Below are 17,268 nucleotides of genomic sequence, written 5' to 3' on the forward strand. Positions count from 1 at the left end.
GCAGGATGTTAAAGAGTGTCTTTGGTCCCAGAATGGCTCACCTATTAAAAGCTCACCTAGTAGTCTGAGAGCTGACAAGACAGACACATTAGCAACAAGACTGTGTCATTTCAATAGCTGTGTCTTAGAATACCTCCAATTAACCCTGTCAGGAAGAAAAGAAATTGCATCTCTGACTTCATGCCATAAACTGATGCTACATTGTTTTGCTCTTGTATTATTTGTAATCTTTTTGTGTTATTATCCTATTATTCTGCTGATTGCCTGCAGGTATTTTCATGTGAAGACATATTGGGATTTACCCTTTATATGCTGAAAAATAAATAAATAACTATACCGCATCTAACAGAGAAAACACCACCACAGGGGACTGCTATGAAATGGGAGTAGAATCAGTCTAACTCGAAACATTTGCCCTGTACATTAAACCACAGTTCATCGAACAAAAGATCTAACACCAAAGCCCCCTTCTAGACCTACTGTGCATGTGTCGATCACTATATAACACATCAATACCGAAAATAAACATTGTATTGTTCAGGGTTAAGTGTGTTAGGTTAGTAATCTGAAAGTAACGGGAGAGACATGACAATACATGCGGGATTACTATCAAGATGACAGTGATGGGAGTCCATCTGAAAACCCAAGACCTTCAGCCACGTGGCTGCCGACCCCTGGGCAGAAAGCCCAAGCTGGCATATTATTTGTCACTTTGCATAGATAGCCACACAATATGCACGTCACAACTGCAGTCAAGGTCAAGTACAATAAACTGCATCTAAATTCTGCAGTAAGGTACAGCAGATCTCCAGCCTGTCAATAAGGATCTTACTGTGCTATAGCAGTGATGCTAATAGTTAATTGAACCTTGTGCTAGTATGCAAGACTCAATATGGGGTAACACATATGCCCTGTTATACATGCATTGCCTCAACACCCTTACACCCCCCCCCCACACCACACCCACACACACCCCCACACACCCACCCCCACCCCAATCCCACCCCCCACCCTGGGGACTTGGCTGAACCCATCACTGTCCCTAAGCTTAAATTGGGAAACTACAATTTTACTGTTCAGTAAAACTAAAAGATGATTAGAATGACACATGGTATTTTATGAAAATACATTAATTAGAAAATGTGTCTGCGTCACATTACATTAAGAGCTCTAGGCTTTGCAATTGTTGCCATAGCAATATGATTCTTTCCTAATCTATTTTGTTAATCAGCATCTCCAATACAGCATGTGTGCAAAATAAGCATTAGATCCCACTCTGTCAGAGTATTAGTTAATTTTCAACTCACTATACATGGGTTTTTAACCATATATACCTGGTCAAAACTGAACACAGGAGGCTGAAGGCATTGGGGGCTGAGGAAATAACCCCTTGTATTCCAAGAAAACTTCACAAGCAAGGTTTTTATTAACACAGACATGTTCAAAATACTGTGGCACATGGAAACAAAATGTGGGACTTCAGTCTGGTATACCCTTCTCTTACCATAAGGATTTCTGCAATCATTCCTCGCTGGCCCCACCACTTCAATGGAATAGAGCACGAGCCAGCAGTTCTGAAAGGTGATAGAGTCACTATACTTTTCAAGACACAAGGCTAAACAACAAAAGCACCTAGCAATTACAAGGCTGGTTAAGGACAGCAACTTGAAAATAAATAAATCTATCACAGTAATAGGGTTAAAAGCAATAGAACATAGAACAAAATGTGATTTTAATATTGTTGTGGCAGGCTGGCGAGTGGATAGAGGCCCAGAGTCAGACTGTAGTTCAAAAAAATAACAATTTTATTATAAATAAAGAAAAAAAAAGTGCACAAGGGCAAAATAAAAGATATTTAAACACAAATAAAGCAAAAACAAAACTTACAAAAATAAAGGTTTCCAGGCTGGGCAATGCCTTCACTGGATTTATCAAACTTTCAAAAAATACACACAAAAAAACACCAACCTGCTTCCTCAGCTCCCTCTCCCAAATGAGAAGCAGAGGCCTCCTTTTATGTCAGGTGGCTGGGCGCTGATTGATCGTTAATCAACCTAATCAACTAATCAACCCCAGCCACCTGAACATAATAAACCCAGGCAGGTAGGGGAAATCCCATCCCTGCCAATTTAAAAAAGGGCAGAGCTTTGCTCTGCCACACACCTCCCCCCATGTACAACGTACACCGGCCGCAATCGGCCAACTCCCCCCTTCCACCCACCCTCCCCACCAATTATTTCCCTTGGTGGGGCTAAGACTTCTTTGGTTCTACAATAGCACGGCGACGAAGGCGGCCCGGCTTCTGGTGGCATTACCCCCGGCTCCCTCTGGTGGCGGAGGCGGCGGCGGCCCGGATCCCTCTGGTGGCGGCGGCAGGCGGCGAGCGCCCGGCCCTTGGTGTTGGCGGAGGCGGCGGCGAGCCGGCTACCGCGGAGTTGGACCAGCTGGAATGGGCGTGGCCCCAATAGGGCTCCGGGCGCGCGCGGCGGCCCATCCATCCCTTAAGGTGGCGGAGCCGGGGGCCCTCTTAGGGAGTCACCGCCTCGCAGGCAGCCTCGGCCGCAACGGGGATGCATTAGACTCCTGGTTGGTAGGACAGGCCGGCTGGCGGCGGAGGTTCTCCTCAGGCTGACGGCTACACTACTGTGGCGGGGTGGCTCACTCTGGTGGCGGAGAAGAGCGGCCGTGCGGCCCTCCATCACGGCTGATGGATGGGCAGCGGAGGCGAGACACTCAGCTCTCGCCGTCTAGCAGCCGGGGAGCGGCTCCTCACCAGAGCTCTCGCTAGCGTTTTTTCCACGTGAAGAGAAGGGATGAGCAGTCCCATAACCTCTTCGGACAGCTTCTTATGAGTGGTGACCTGCAGAAACCAAAATCCCAACCCTCTCTAGGCTCTGGTATCCTCCCCTCCCTCTGTCTAGGCTAGGGGAACGAGCAGGGAGGGAGCAGTCCGAGACCTCACTGTGTCTGGTGGGAGAGCGCTCCCACAGAGAAAGAGCTAGAAGATCCACTCTCTATGGCTCTGGAGCAGACAGCAAGAGCGACCTATCCCTGATAAAGCGACGACAGACAGCCAGAAGATCATTTAGAAGCGACAGCGAGCGGATCCTCCTCCCTCTCTGGCTCTGGGAGGCGACGGCAGAGCCTCCTCCCTCTCTGGCTCTGGGATTACAGCAGATCCTCCTCCCTCTCTGGCTCTGGGAGCGACAGCAGATCCTCACACCTCTCTGGCTCTGGGAGCGACAGCACCTCCTCCCCCCTCTCTGGCTCTGGGAACGAACGGCAGCTCCTCACCCCTCTCTGGCTCTGGGAGCGACAGCAGCTCCTCCTCCCTCTCTGGCTCTGGGAGCGACGGCAGATCCTCACTCCTCTCTGGCTCTGGGAGCGACAGCAGATCCTCCTCCCTCTCTGGCTCTGGGAGCGACAGCAGATCCTCCTCCCTCTCTGGCTCTGGGAGCGACAGCAGCTCCTCATCCCTCTCTGTCTCTGGGAGCGACAGCAGATCCTCATCCCTCTCTGGCTCTGGGAGCGACAGCAGATCCTCCTCCCTCTCTGGCTCTGGGAGCGACTGCAGCTCCTCACTCCTCTCTGGCTCTGGGAGCGACGGCGGATCCTCCTCCCTCTCTGGCTCTGGGAGCGACGGCAGCTCCTCACCCCTCTCTGGCTCTGGGAGCGACAGCAGCTCCTCATCCCTCTCTGGCTCTGGGAGCGACGGCAGCTCCTCCTCCCTCTCTGGCTCTGGGAGCGACGGCAGATCCTCCTCCCTCTCTGGCTCTGGGAGCGACGGCAGATCCTCCTCCCTCTCTGGCTCTGGGAGCGACAGCAGATCCTCCTCCCCTCTCTGGCTCTGGGAGCGACAGCAGATCCTCCTCCCCTCTCTGGCTCTGGGAGTGACAGCAGATCCTCCTCCCTCTCTGGCTCTGGGAGCGACGGCAGATCGAGGGCCCTTCCGCTGAGTGGGGAAGAGAGGTCAGGACCGAGGGCTCTTTGGCTGAGGGGAAGCGCACTCGAGGTCACCCCTCTCTGGCTCTCGGGAAGGCGGCTCACCCCTCTCTGGCTCTCGGGAAGGCGGCTCACCCCTCTTTATTGGAGTGACCGGGGGATCTCCCATGTCTACCGCCAGGTAATTAACCACCATGAGGGCAACCTCTGGGAAGGAAGCCGGGTGGTGCTGTTCCTCCCACTGTTCCCACCTCTCCCCATCTCGACGCCACAGCATGTTGATAACTATGGGGAGATCGTGGACGAGGTCTGCCTCAGGGTGCATCAACCAGTCCCAGATCTCCTGGGACGGTGGTGAAGGTGGTGGTGCTGGAGGTAGTGGGGTGGCCCCTGATGCCCGGGGTGAACACGGCACCTCTTCCTGGGCCTGGTTGTAGGGGCATCCTGCCCAGTTGTGGCCGTCCTCCTCACACCGGCCACACCAGTTTGCCGGTGGCACATCTGGGCAGGACCGCCAACGATGGTCCTCCTTCCCGCACCAGGAACACCAGGGGAAGAGGCTGGCCGGGTCCTCCAGCAGTGGCTGCAGCAGCTTACATTTCTTCAGCTGCTGCTGCTTTTCCTGCCTTTGCCGCTGTTTGCTCTTCTTTCCCATTTTTTTTTTTCAAAAAAAAAAAAAAAAAAAAATACTGCATGAGCCTGGTGGCGCTATCCCACTTCTGACACCAAATGTGGCAGGCTGGCGAGTGGATAGAGGCCCAGAGACAGACTGCAGTTCAAAAAAAATAACTATTTTATTATAAATAAACAAAAATAAAGGGCACAAGGGCAAAATAACAGATACTCAAACACAAATAAAGCAAAAAACAAAACTCACAAAAATAAAGTTTCCAGGCTGGGCAATGCCTTCACTGGATTTAGAAAATTTCAAAAACCACAAAACAAACACCAACCTGCTTCCTCAGCTCCCTCCCCCAAAATGAGAAGCAGAGGCCTCCTTTTATATCAGGTGGCTGGGCGCTGATTGATCGTTAATCAACCTAATCAACTAATCAACCCCAGCCACCTGAACATAATAAACCCAGGCAGGTAGGGGATTTAACCCCATCCCTGCCAATTTATAAAGGGCAGAGCTTTGCTCTGCCACAATTGTATTTTATTATTTAGTGATTTTAACATCAAATCAACAGAATATTAACAATAACGGAAAAAAGAAACAAAATATATTATTTACATATAATATATTTTATAGTCTTGTATCTTGTAAAGCGCTTCGTGATGGTGGTCCAGGGATGAAACGGCGCTGTATGATACTAAAGATTATAATATTATCATAATATAATAATATCATCATTATTATTATTATTATTATTATATAAAGCATTACCATGTTTTATATTAAAAGGCATTTGGTCCATTGGTCTATTTAATAGTTCATGACAAGCTTGCCCATTTTGATGAAGAAGTTCAACAAATTAGATATTTGGGAATTTCCAAATTTGATGCCAAGGTTAAATGTATTGTCCTTAACTGCTCGAGTAAAGAATTGCAATATGTCACAATACAAGCTGTATCAAACTAACAGTGACATCAACAGCCTGACCTGTTCTATCTAAAAAGCTCTATTATATTGCAGACAAAGAGCTGCCAAGAGCTTGCATGCCTGCCAGTTATGCTTGCAAGCCATTCCCAGTCCCATCTGTGTAAAACAAAGGAATTATACTTTAAAATGTGATTTCTAAAATAAGAGATGGAGGAAAACCATTTGGGTTCAGAATCTGCTGATACCAAACAAAAAGGGGTGACGACCCATACAGAAACATTAATTAACAGTGGCCCCATCCCTCATTGTCAAGCTGCATGGCAAATTAACAAATCCCCTAATTAAAATATATTTTTTTGATGACCCAGATGTATTGTACTCGTTTTGAGGACCCAGATGTATTGTACTCGTGCCCATGTCGGACCGGACTGCCAGCCCGCTTCCGCCCCCCCCCCCCCCCCCCCCCCCCCCCCCCCCCCCCCCCCCCCCACACACACACACACACACACACACACACACACACACACACACACACACACACTATTCTGGAACCCATTACGAATTATATTAATTAAATGTGTGTCTGACTCCACAGCACCCCTGGGGACATTTTGGTCTGGCTGGCTGTGTGGGGGTTTCTAACGGTCCCTCCGTCTGCCCTTCCCCTCGGCCCCCATTGAAGCCACAAGGTGCAGCAGCCAGCTGGATCCTCAACAGCACTTGTCACAGTTTAAAGGTGAAAGGGAGAGACCACGAGAGGTCAGGCAGCGATTAGGTTGCCTTGGGAGGGGTGTGTCAAGTGCTCTTTCATGTATTTATGTATTCATGTATTCACTTGTGCACTGGTTCATGATAATGCTGAATACGATCTTTGTGAAAGCACATCACTGTACATTATTAACGCAGTGGGTTGTAGATTTTGATCATTTTGATCATACCATTGCATTTCCATGCTTTAAAAAATATATGATAATACCTTGACTTTTACAATGGTGCTCTGTGCTAAACACAGTAATAAAATGCATGATGATACTTTGACTTTTACAATGGTGCTCTGTGCTAAACACAGTAATAAAATGCATGTTCATACTTTGAGTTTTACAATGGTGTTCTGTGCTAAACACAGTAATAAAATGCATGATGATACTTTGACTTTTACAGTGGTGCTCTGTGCTAAACACAGTAATAAAATGCATGATGATACTTTCACTTTTACAATGGTGCTCTGTGCTATACACAGTAATAAAAAGGGGTCCTGGAGCAATTGTCAGCAAGTCACATCAAATAGAATCATTCCAACAGAAATAACAATATGCTTTCCATTTAATATGTTCTTGCAGAAGTGTAAAAATAAAAGGTCCTTTCAATACACGCATTCAGAACATAATACTATTGCACAAGCACACGGCTGAAAAATAAATAAATACTTCAAAAAATGATTATTTTATTTTAAAAAGCTAGAGAATAAAGTTTGTGTTTTTCTTTTTCTGGAACCAGGTATATATATATAGTAATTCCAGACCCATGTCCAGGGGCCCTTCCTCTGAAAGATTATTGTAACTTGGGCTAAACGTCATCAAGACTATCACAAACCTTAAAGTATTCTCCTTTTTATTTTCTATCTATCTATCTTGCATTTATATTGCACCCTTCATGTGTTCACATGGCAGAGAGCTTCACAGAAAAAGAAAATGATAGTTCTAACAGTTACAATAGAACCTGTTGTATCCAATTGAATTGGTTCCTGGGGTCCGTTGGATATGTGGAAATATATTGTCTCAGAGATTGTGGCTATACTTAATTAAAAACTTCAGATACTGTACATCGGTGTGTGTAAAATGCCAACATCATTGACTGAGGACTTGTTTGTACTATATGAAAAGATAACTTAATATTAACAAAGAATAGAGGCAAATGAAGCCAGTTGTAAATATGCCTCTGACAAAGTGCCACAGGCATATTTGTGTTGTATGTTGTGTGTTAATGTTGGTGTATAGTCATTGATACACAGGATATAAACGGGTCTGTGTAACACGAGTGTTTAAAACGTATATTTGTATTTAGTATTTGTATTTATAATGTAATAATATGTGAGCACAGGGAATTGCGCTTTATTAATTCACGTGCAGTTGTACCGCGACTCCAATTGAATGATTGATTAGCAATCGAGTCTCAGTACAGCTGCATAAAAGCAGCATGTTTTCACTCACTCGGTGTTGTGTGTTCGGTGAGTGGAGAACGGGATTGGAGACGGAGATAATAATAATAATAATAACAACAGTAGGTAAAATAGAAGTTCATTGTGTTTTGTCTGTATAGTCTGTTTTGTTTGTCTCTTTTGTTTTGGCGAATGTGCCGTGTCCTGTGTTTTTGTTTGTCTTGCAACCTTTTATTTTCTGACTGTCTGTTCATTGATTAAAAGCTGAGCGGTAACAATCGCTCAGCTCCACCCGACTCCACCTCTCTGTCGTTTACTTCCTGGTTCCTATTTCTGGTCTGACGTCATCCACTCCAGCCGTCTTTGTGACAATGCCCTATATAATTCCAACTTTACACTTTATGGTAAAATTACTTAGGAACTAAATTATTATTAAAATGTAGTCTTGCCAACTAGTTTGCTTTATTATCTGGTTGAAGGAGAAAGGTTAAAATGACCTCCATCCCCCCACATCAAAGCTAAAGAGCCCCAGAAGCTTCTTTGTTATCACTGTCCTGATGTATAGTTATTCCTGTGGTACTGAAACACTGCATGGGTGACCACAACAGTCTTTTTCTTCTTTTTTCTTCTACCCTGTGGCAAGACCCGGTGCTGTCGAAACTAGGGTAATGTTGTCTTTCCTTTTTTCAACATGTCCTATCTTTTTGGAGTTAGATCATTTCTCTGTCTCTGGTAGCCAGGTGGACTTGCATTTACTTACATAGCGCTAGTTACATAACAAGCTACATTTAAAACTGCTGCTTTTAAGAGAAATGTCCTGCAAATAGACAGTTAAACACCTTAATGTCAAGTTCTAGCAGCACTTTACATTAAGTGCATCCAACTGCATGATAATAACCCTCCAATAATACATTCCTTATATATACGTTTGGCTGTTGCCAGCACATTTTGTAACTAAACTGTATCTAAATCTGTGGTTGTAATTACAATTTGTTACAGACAGTTAATGTAAGGTGTTACCCAAGTTTTGGACCATTGGCAACATAACACCAGTTATTCACTTACCTTAGTGATTCATACTACTGTACATGGCTCTATACAAGTTTGTATTTACATTGGGAACAATGAGTCTAGCCTTTTTTTTAAATATCAATAGATAAATAAATATAATAATAATAGGATGTACTGTAACTAAACATTAACTACTCTTTCTGCTCTCACACAAGGATGAAAACCTGTTATAACCGCAGGTACATTACTTATTAGTAATCCCATGCTATATAAAACTATTTACACCCCAGCAATGGTTTTGGTTGTAAAAATCTATGTGTATCAATCTGCAGCGAAGCACTCCACCATGTACATCGTCAGTTACTGATATAGCTTTTTGTAAAACCAGACAGAAGCAATCACTAAAATTGTCCCGTTAGACTGCAGTGCCCCATTGGGATTGTGTCAGCCAAAGATATTAAAGGATTATGTCACCAAGTCGCCTGGATGGAGGGAATTGCTTTACAAGCATTGTTAGTACTATCACAAAGCCTTAGAAAGCCCATGAGAGAAGAATAAGAGAGAAGGATAATATAAGAAAGGCAAATCAAAGAAAGCCAATGTTAAGTTACATGTTGAGCCTTGCTATAGTGTCAGGTTAAAAGTTTAGATATAATTACACAAGGGGTATTTTAATATACGGTGTGCATTCCACACTCAGGAAGCGCCCTGCAGAGACATGCCTAAGTAATAATAAGAACTGGTATTTGGAAGATGCACAAGTGGTAATATATTATTGGTGTCTTCCTTTGTTGCAGCTGTGCTTCACACAAGGCGCTTTGTCAGTTGCATTGAACCTGATGTGGGCACAAAAGAGTCTTTGTTGCCTTGGCTCGGAGAGAGAGATGTATTTCTCTGGGAGCTTGAAATGAGGGACAGTGATGTTGAAGAAAGGCTTCAGGTTTTCACAGAGGATGTAATCAAATCTAAAGTAACAAATATACCCTTCAAACCCTCGGTGGAAAACCTACATACTGTCTGTTGAATGTTTGTAAAAAGTTGGTATATATATATATATATATATATATATATATATATTATATATATATATATATATATATATATATATATATATATATATATCTTATGAACGTGTACATGTATTTAAGGGAATTCCCATATCCAAATTATAACAATAACATTACCCTCAACAGGTTGTATTATATTATTATTACTCATTATTATTTTATTATATATTATTATATTATCTATTATGTATTATTATATTATATTATTATTATTATTATTATTTATCCAAAGCGTCTTACAGAAAATTAACTTATAACATGGTCTTGTATATATATATAAGATATATATATATATACTATATATATATATATATATATATATATATATATATATTATATAATATACACACACATACATGTAGAAAACAGCTTTTATATATTGCAGGCATATAAAATCCAAAGCAAAGAACATATATATAATATATACAAATATTCTATAGTGTAAAGGTAAATATACAAAATGTTTATCCTACTTCTTCAATATTTACAAACAAAGATTGAATAAGTTAATATAATAATAAATATAACTTGTAATGTATTGTAATTAAATATATAGCATTAACATATATGGGATAATATATTTATCATCCATATTATATAACCGGTAATACACAACATATTGCATGTGAGAACCCTTATTACAGCATATTTTTCAAAACATACATGGCAATGTATTTTGTTTTTCATAATGGATAAGGAACTTTATTGATCAGTATTTTCAGACTGCAATGAATAACCATAGCTAGGGACCACCGCTCCTTCATTTCTAATTACAATAAGAATGAAACTGCCTCAAGGCCAAGTGAAGGGAAGAGAGTGACAGTCAAATGTCCTGCTTCATTGACCTATCAGTCTCCTTCCTCATACTCTCCTGACCTCTCCCCTCCACCGCAGCAGCAGTGATAGTTCGTCATTGTCATCCAGCAGTGTCCAATTTGATTGGGCCATATACTCATTCCTCCCACGTATGACAATTATAGAAGCACTATCTAAAGTCTTTGTCATTTTGACTTTCTTATAATTACACTGCGCTCAAATTCAGACTGGCCAGAAATACACAATAAGTTAGCTACTCTGACATCTTGTGGGGTGGATAACAGTAGCATATACAATATGCTACCATGTGTACTTTAAAATGAACATTGCACAGTACAATTCAATGAACATAGTTATTATCATATATATAGATAATATATATATATATATATATAATTATCAGCATAGTGATATAAGTATCTATATATATATATAGATCTAGACCCAGTTTCTTATTTATTCTTCATTTTTTCTGTCGAGCAGCACATTCCTCTTTGCATTCTTTCTCACCTGTCTATCTCTCAGTGTTCTCAGCAAACTGGAAGAGGTGTCCAGGTGACAGTTTGTATTCCTTGTAAATATCAGCAGGCCATGAGCCCATCTGAACCTATCCCTACACAATTCTTAATCAGGGAATAATGCAGAGAAAGGGGGATTTTAAAAGTCTGCTCCAGGACCTTTTTTGTAATTGTTTTAGTGTAGGGCAAATCAACATTGCAAAAAAGCTAATAGGGGATTAAGATTGGGATCTTTTGTCACTTTTGGCACAGGAGAGTGGCGCAGGTCAGATCTGTTTTAACCTTCTTCACCCTCTTTTACTGGTGAAGGAACTTCCCCTAGCAACACAGTTATGCCACTACAAGAAACATAAAAGGATATTACAGCCGTCAAGGCTAATTGAAGGTTAACTGATGAAAAGTCACCTGAGTTGTTGCCTGGTGGCATTGAAGCAGAAGCATCCTTTCACTTTTATAAAAGATAAGAGTTTTGCCTGTACTGTACTATACTATACTGTACTTTACTATACTACAGGACAAAATGAAATATTTACTAGAGAAGTTGTTTTTCCTTTATGGAACAGCCACTGGGTATATTTGCAGTATTGTCTTTTGGCTTCATTTCTTCTGTCACATTCTTATTTTTGTGTATTAAGGTCATTTTTCTTTTGTTGTGTCCATTTTTTTTAATGTTCCATTATAGGCGAAATTGCGTAGTAAATATTTTATTTTCTTGTGGCTGTCATTTGTACATCCAATTCCCATCCTATAGACCCTTGTACTTTCCACTAGTACTGATGCTGCCTATGAAATATTACAACATGTATCAGGGACTGCCTTGATAGAAAAGCTCCTTTATGTCTTCTTAAATCAAAATCCTCCTCAGACACTGCTTTTGTTGAAACAAAGAAAACTGAAATATGGTTGAGAGATATATATATTATTATTATTATTATTATTATTATTATTATTATTATTATTATTATTATTATTATTAAGACAAACAAGAATGGCAATATAATGTTCAGACTCCAAAATAGTATTTCAAAGAAGGCTATTCCCCAGCAGTTGACTGACTTGAAAAATGAAACAAGCAAGTTTACGTTTCTATAGCCTACTATATGGCACAACAGAACAGAGTCGTACAGAGAGACTGTCCATCACTTTGACCTACAGTTCCTCATAAATATTTAATTCCATTACATAAGAGAATTCAAGAGAGAGAGGGGGAGAGAGAGGGGGGGGGGGGAGAGAGACTGAATGACAGTTAGACTATGGGGGGAAATTCACAAAGCCATTCACTGTAATATATTGGCACTGTTTTATTCTGTAAGGAGAAAAACCCAACATTGAAATTACACCATTAGAAACAAACAAATCAGGAGTTGAATTTGAGGGCTCTCGGGTACTCTTAGTTTAATACATAGAAAACAATGCCTTGCCATCAACCAAACAACTTCCCTTCTAGCAGGTTTCAATGAGGATGTCTTTACTCCCTGAAATTACATCTGCTTCATACTGCATGTTCCTTTTACATTGTAGTTTTATTTTCAAACTGCATGTCCTTTAGACTTTAAGATGGTACATTACAGTAAAAAGAAGATGAAAAGCAGCAAGCTTGAGGAGGTAACTGTCACAGAAAATAAAATAAACAAAGAAAAAAACCACAGTTACAAAACAGACAGAAAAAGGAGAGTGAGAGAGACTTAGTGAGCGAGTGAGCACGCATTTCATTCTAGATCTCCTGGGTAGTTCATTTCAGTGAGAAAACATCCACCCAGATTTTGTCATACATTGTAGGCTGGAATCTGCAATAGTCTTTTAAAAGGACTCCCAGGGCTGGGAAAACTTCCATCATTCAGCTCAGTGGAATGCTAAGAGGATATTAAAAAAAAAAAAAAGTCTAAACTAAGCTGAGAACAGCTGCTGTCTTAATCAGGAGGCATTCCTGCAGCACTGTTTCCCGAACTAAAACAGCAAAGATCGCTTTCAGAAGAAAATATATACTGTACCTCTCTTTCAGGAGCATGGGAGTTGATTATTTATAATTCATTTCAAAGATGTTTTTTTTAATTTACAGGATAAAGACCAGTTTAATGGCATTTTTAACAAAAAAAAAGTTTGAATGATTGATAGAAAAATAAAACTGTTAATGCTTTTGCAAACAATTTACAATCTGCATGCTTTTTGGTCCTTACATTAAGAGAACATTAGTTGTTCTCTATTTTACCTTGACCTTAATAAACCGGTACTATGGGGTCCATTTTGAATTTGTTTTTATCAAGTTTACTAAGGATCAGGTAAGAGCACTACACATTCTCGCACCCACACACAACTTCAAGTTTTGTTTTGTGGAATGTTTTCTGAAGCTCGTTTATAAACATTATTTTAGGTTAAAAAGTGCAGTTGAGGAAAGTTTACATGAACTTCAAACTGGATTTAATAGATTAAAAAAAAAGCTTTTAAAAAAGTCCTTAACAAAACATTCCTTAAAACAGTACTTGAACAAAGCTTGCTGCAAGCACAGCCACGCACATATCCAGCCAGTTACCATGCAGAAAGACAGAACACAGTGCAGGAACATACAAAATAACAATGGACAACTTCACCCATTGGTTGCAGCTGATCTCCAGGTTCATAATACAACACACTGCCTGCTGTGCTAAGAGAAGCAGCTCCTTTATATGGAGTAGATATAATGTTATTTAACTATCTGACAGAGTCCATTACAATCTATAATTAAATAATATATAGAATAAAATGGCTTTGAGTTTAGCAATTACCAGATGAGTAAAAATGACCGTATGCTGTATACTGTATGTATAGTATGTTTCTCAAGAATACTTCTATAAATCGAATGTTATATGTGCATCTGTATGGACACATACTGTTTATTGCAATAATCTACATTTCTATCGTTACGCTTGTTCTTGTCATTCCAACCTCATAACTTCAGTATACTGTGCCATAGCAAACAGCTTCAGTGATTGTTCTGAAGGGTTAGTATACTCTCCTTTCCAGATAATCACATGTCTGTGTAACCTTGCTGTGTTTATTAGGAAAAATAGTGTTAAGAAATTATTGAAACCATTCATTTATTCGCAGCTTCAGTTTTTTTGAACGATTCAATATTACAGTTCTGACGAGCAATGCCATAGCAACCTGTCTCTGAAGGACTGTATCAATTAAAGGGAAACACATTGCAGAAACTAAGTGTAACAGGGAGAGATCTGTGCTGACTCTGCTGGCGTGTTCATGGGCTGCAGAAAGAAGGCAGCAGTCGCCCAACAACCGCCTGTGAGTCATGGCAGTGACACGGGGAGGTGGGAAAGTGGGTTTGTGGACTTTCCCCCTCTCTGAATGGCTGGGAGGCGGGTCTTGGGTGATTGTTGGTCCTATAAAATAATGCTTTGTTGTTTCCTCAGGTCTGCCCACTTAGACGTGCCAAGAGTGCGGAAGCTTTGATTCAGGAGAGAAAAATAAAGATTCACAGCGAGACAGAGAGAGAGAGCGGGGAATCCTTGGGCAGACCCCGGCGTATTGTAAAAGAGCAGGCTAGATAGCCGATAGAATAGGACGGTGATCCGGGTCGTGCGGGTAGCGGCGACTGGGATAACGCTGCCGAGTGTAGTACCTTTTATTTGTAGTTTTATTACTGTTTTATTTTCCCTTGTTCTTTTCGCCTTCTGTTTTCATTATTATTTCTTTGAGCACCTGCGAGTGCACTTGCTGTTCATGTACCAGCTGTGGTATTTCCGTGGTGCTGTCTATCATCGTTGATAGGCAGCCCACGGTCAACAGTGCCCTCTGCCGGAGAAAAATAAGAACAGGTCCAAAATAAAACTGGGCACCTGTGTGGTGTTTCCAAGTACACCTGTCTGTCTCCTGGTCAGTGAATTACCCACACCCCTTCCACACGTGGTGTCAGCAGTGGGATTCACTGGCACTGCCCCAAGCAGTGCAGCTATAGAAGGAGCAGACTAGCGATGGATGCGACTCAGTTTGCCGCAATGATGGACCTCCTGCGCCAGACGCTCACAACGGCAGTGCAGGGGACGGCTAGACCAGCAGCTCCAGACCACTCCATCCAGAGACCCACCAAAATGACGGCCGAGGATCGACCGGAGGCCTACTTGGAGGTGTTCGAGGCAATGACGATCTCGGTCGGGTGGCCCCAAGCCCAGTGGGCTAGCTATGTGTTGCCCCAACTCACCGGGGAGGCTCAAGCAGCTGCGAGGACGCTGTCCCCGGAGCACATGTTGGATTACCCCCGGCTGAAGGCAGCCATCCTAAATCGTGTGGGGGCCACACCGGAGGGCTACCGGAAGAAATTCCGGGAGGAGCAATTTGCGGCAGGGGAGCACCCACGAACCATCGCCCACCGGCTGAATGATTACGCCATGAGTTGGTTGAATCCCGATCTAAACACCAAAGCCAGGGTGGTGGAGATGATCATGGTGGAGCGCTTCCTGGAGTGTCTAGCCTCGGGACCTCGGCTGTGGGTCCAGCGGCAGGCGCCGGACACGCTGGACCGGGCGGTCGAACTTGCCGAGCAGTACCAGGCAGCGGAGCCAACGCCTGTGAAACTGCCCGGGAGGAGTGCGGCTACTGGATCGTCCCCTCAACTGGCCCCGGAAAGGGCGAAGGGACTGGGGGGAAGGGGTAGTCCAGGATTTGGTCGGGGGGTGTCGACAGGAGCTCCTGGCCGGGTACTGGGGCAGGGTGGGGATACCCACGGGCTGCTGCAGTGTCAGACCGGGGTCTCGCGCGGACACCTTATCAGCGGGCCCCTTTTATGGCTCCAGTGTTTTCCCCTCTTTCCAAAACTTCGGGGAGAGAAACCAGCCCACCGAGGTGTTGGACGTGCAGGGAGGTGGGCCACCTCTCCCGGGACTGCCCCGTGATGGAGTGTGACCTCAGCCGACCAGGTAGGCACGTTCAATTACCTCAGTCACTTCAGCACACAGGTTTTGTTATTCCTGTGACAGTGGATGGTACAAAAACCCAGGCTCTCCTGGACTCAGGGTGTGGTCAGTCTCTAGTACAGGAGAGCCTAATCTCACCGGGGCATAAACGTATATTGGGACGCGTGCATATTAAATGTATTCATGGGGATGTCCGCTCCTATCCCAAGATAAATGTGTGTATGACTATTGGCCAGCAGGTGACGCAGGTGCAGGTAGGATTATGTCCTCGATTGCCGGTACCAGTAGTTCTGGGACAGGACTGTGAGCAGTTTAAAGATTGGTTGGCTGCTCTGACAGCCCCGTCTTCTTTATTGGCTAAGAAAGAGGAAGTAATTGGAGAGATTTTTCCCTTTCGCGATCCAGAATGGTTTTGCCATAGATTTAAACCCCGTAAAACTAAACGGGAGCGTCGGATTGCTAAGAATGAGGGCTGGCAATGGAGGGAGTCGGAGAAGTTTCAGGTGGGGGCGGTTGGTGAGGAGTCCGGGGGGGAGGTCGCGGAGCCAGCGCAGGGGTCTGGCTCGGCTGCCTCTGCTCGGGACCGACCTGACCCCGAGTTGGAAGCCATGGGAGCTGATTTCTTAGCTCGCTCCCGTGACTTCCGACTCGAGCAAGGACGTCACGACTTGCTGGGCAGGCTCTTTGACCAAGCAGCGGTGGTTAATGGTCGGGTGGTCGAGCCCAGACGCGCCGCCACGTACCCCCACTTTGAAATTGATCGAGACCTACTGTACTGTGTTGATAAATTACCCCAGACCGGTGAAGTGCGTCATCAGTTGTTCATTCCTCAGCCCTTTAAGGAGGATTTGTTGCAGCTAGCTCACGCTATTCCCCTGTCTGGTCATTTGGGAAGGGATAAAACTAAAGCAAGGCTTGTGTCACGGTTCTTCTGGCTGGGGCTGGATGGCGATGTTAAGCGGTTTTGTGAGCGTTGTGGGGAATGTCAGAAGGCCAGCCCTAGGGCCGTTCCACGAGCCCCTCTGGTGCCTTTGCCCCTAGTGGAAGCTCCGTTTGAGCGTATTGGGATGGACATAGTTGGGCCACTAGAAAGGAGTACGGCAGGATACACCCACCTACTTGTCATTCTAGATTACGCTACGCGTTATCCAGAGGCAATTCCCCTCCGATCTATGTCCGCTAAGTCTGTTGCCAATGAGCTTGTGAAGGTTTTTTCCCGGGTGGGGATTCCCAAAGAGATACTAATCATCAAGGTATCGATCAAGGCACCAATTTTATGTCCCGGCTAATCCGCGGAACATGTAAGCTT

This window comes from Polyodon spathula, chromosome 1, assembly GCF_017654505.1.
Source record: "Polyodon spathula isolate WHYD16114869_AA chromosome 1, ASM1765450v1, whole genome shotgun sequence".
Classification (NCBI taxonomy): Eukaryota; Metazoa; Chordata; class Actinopteri; order Acipenseriformes; family Polyodontidae; genus Polyodon; species Polyodon spathula.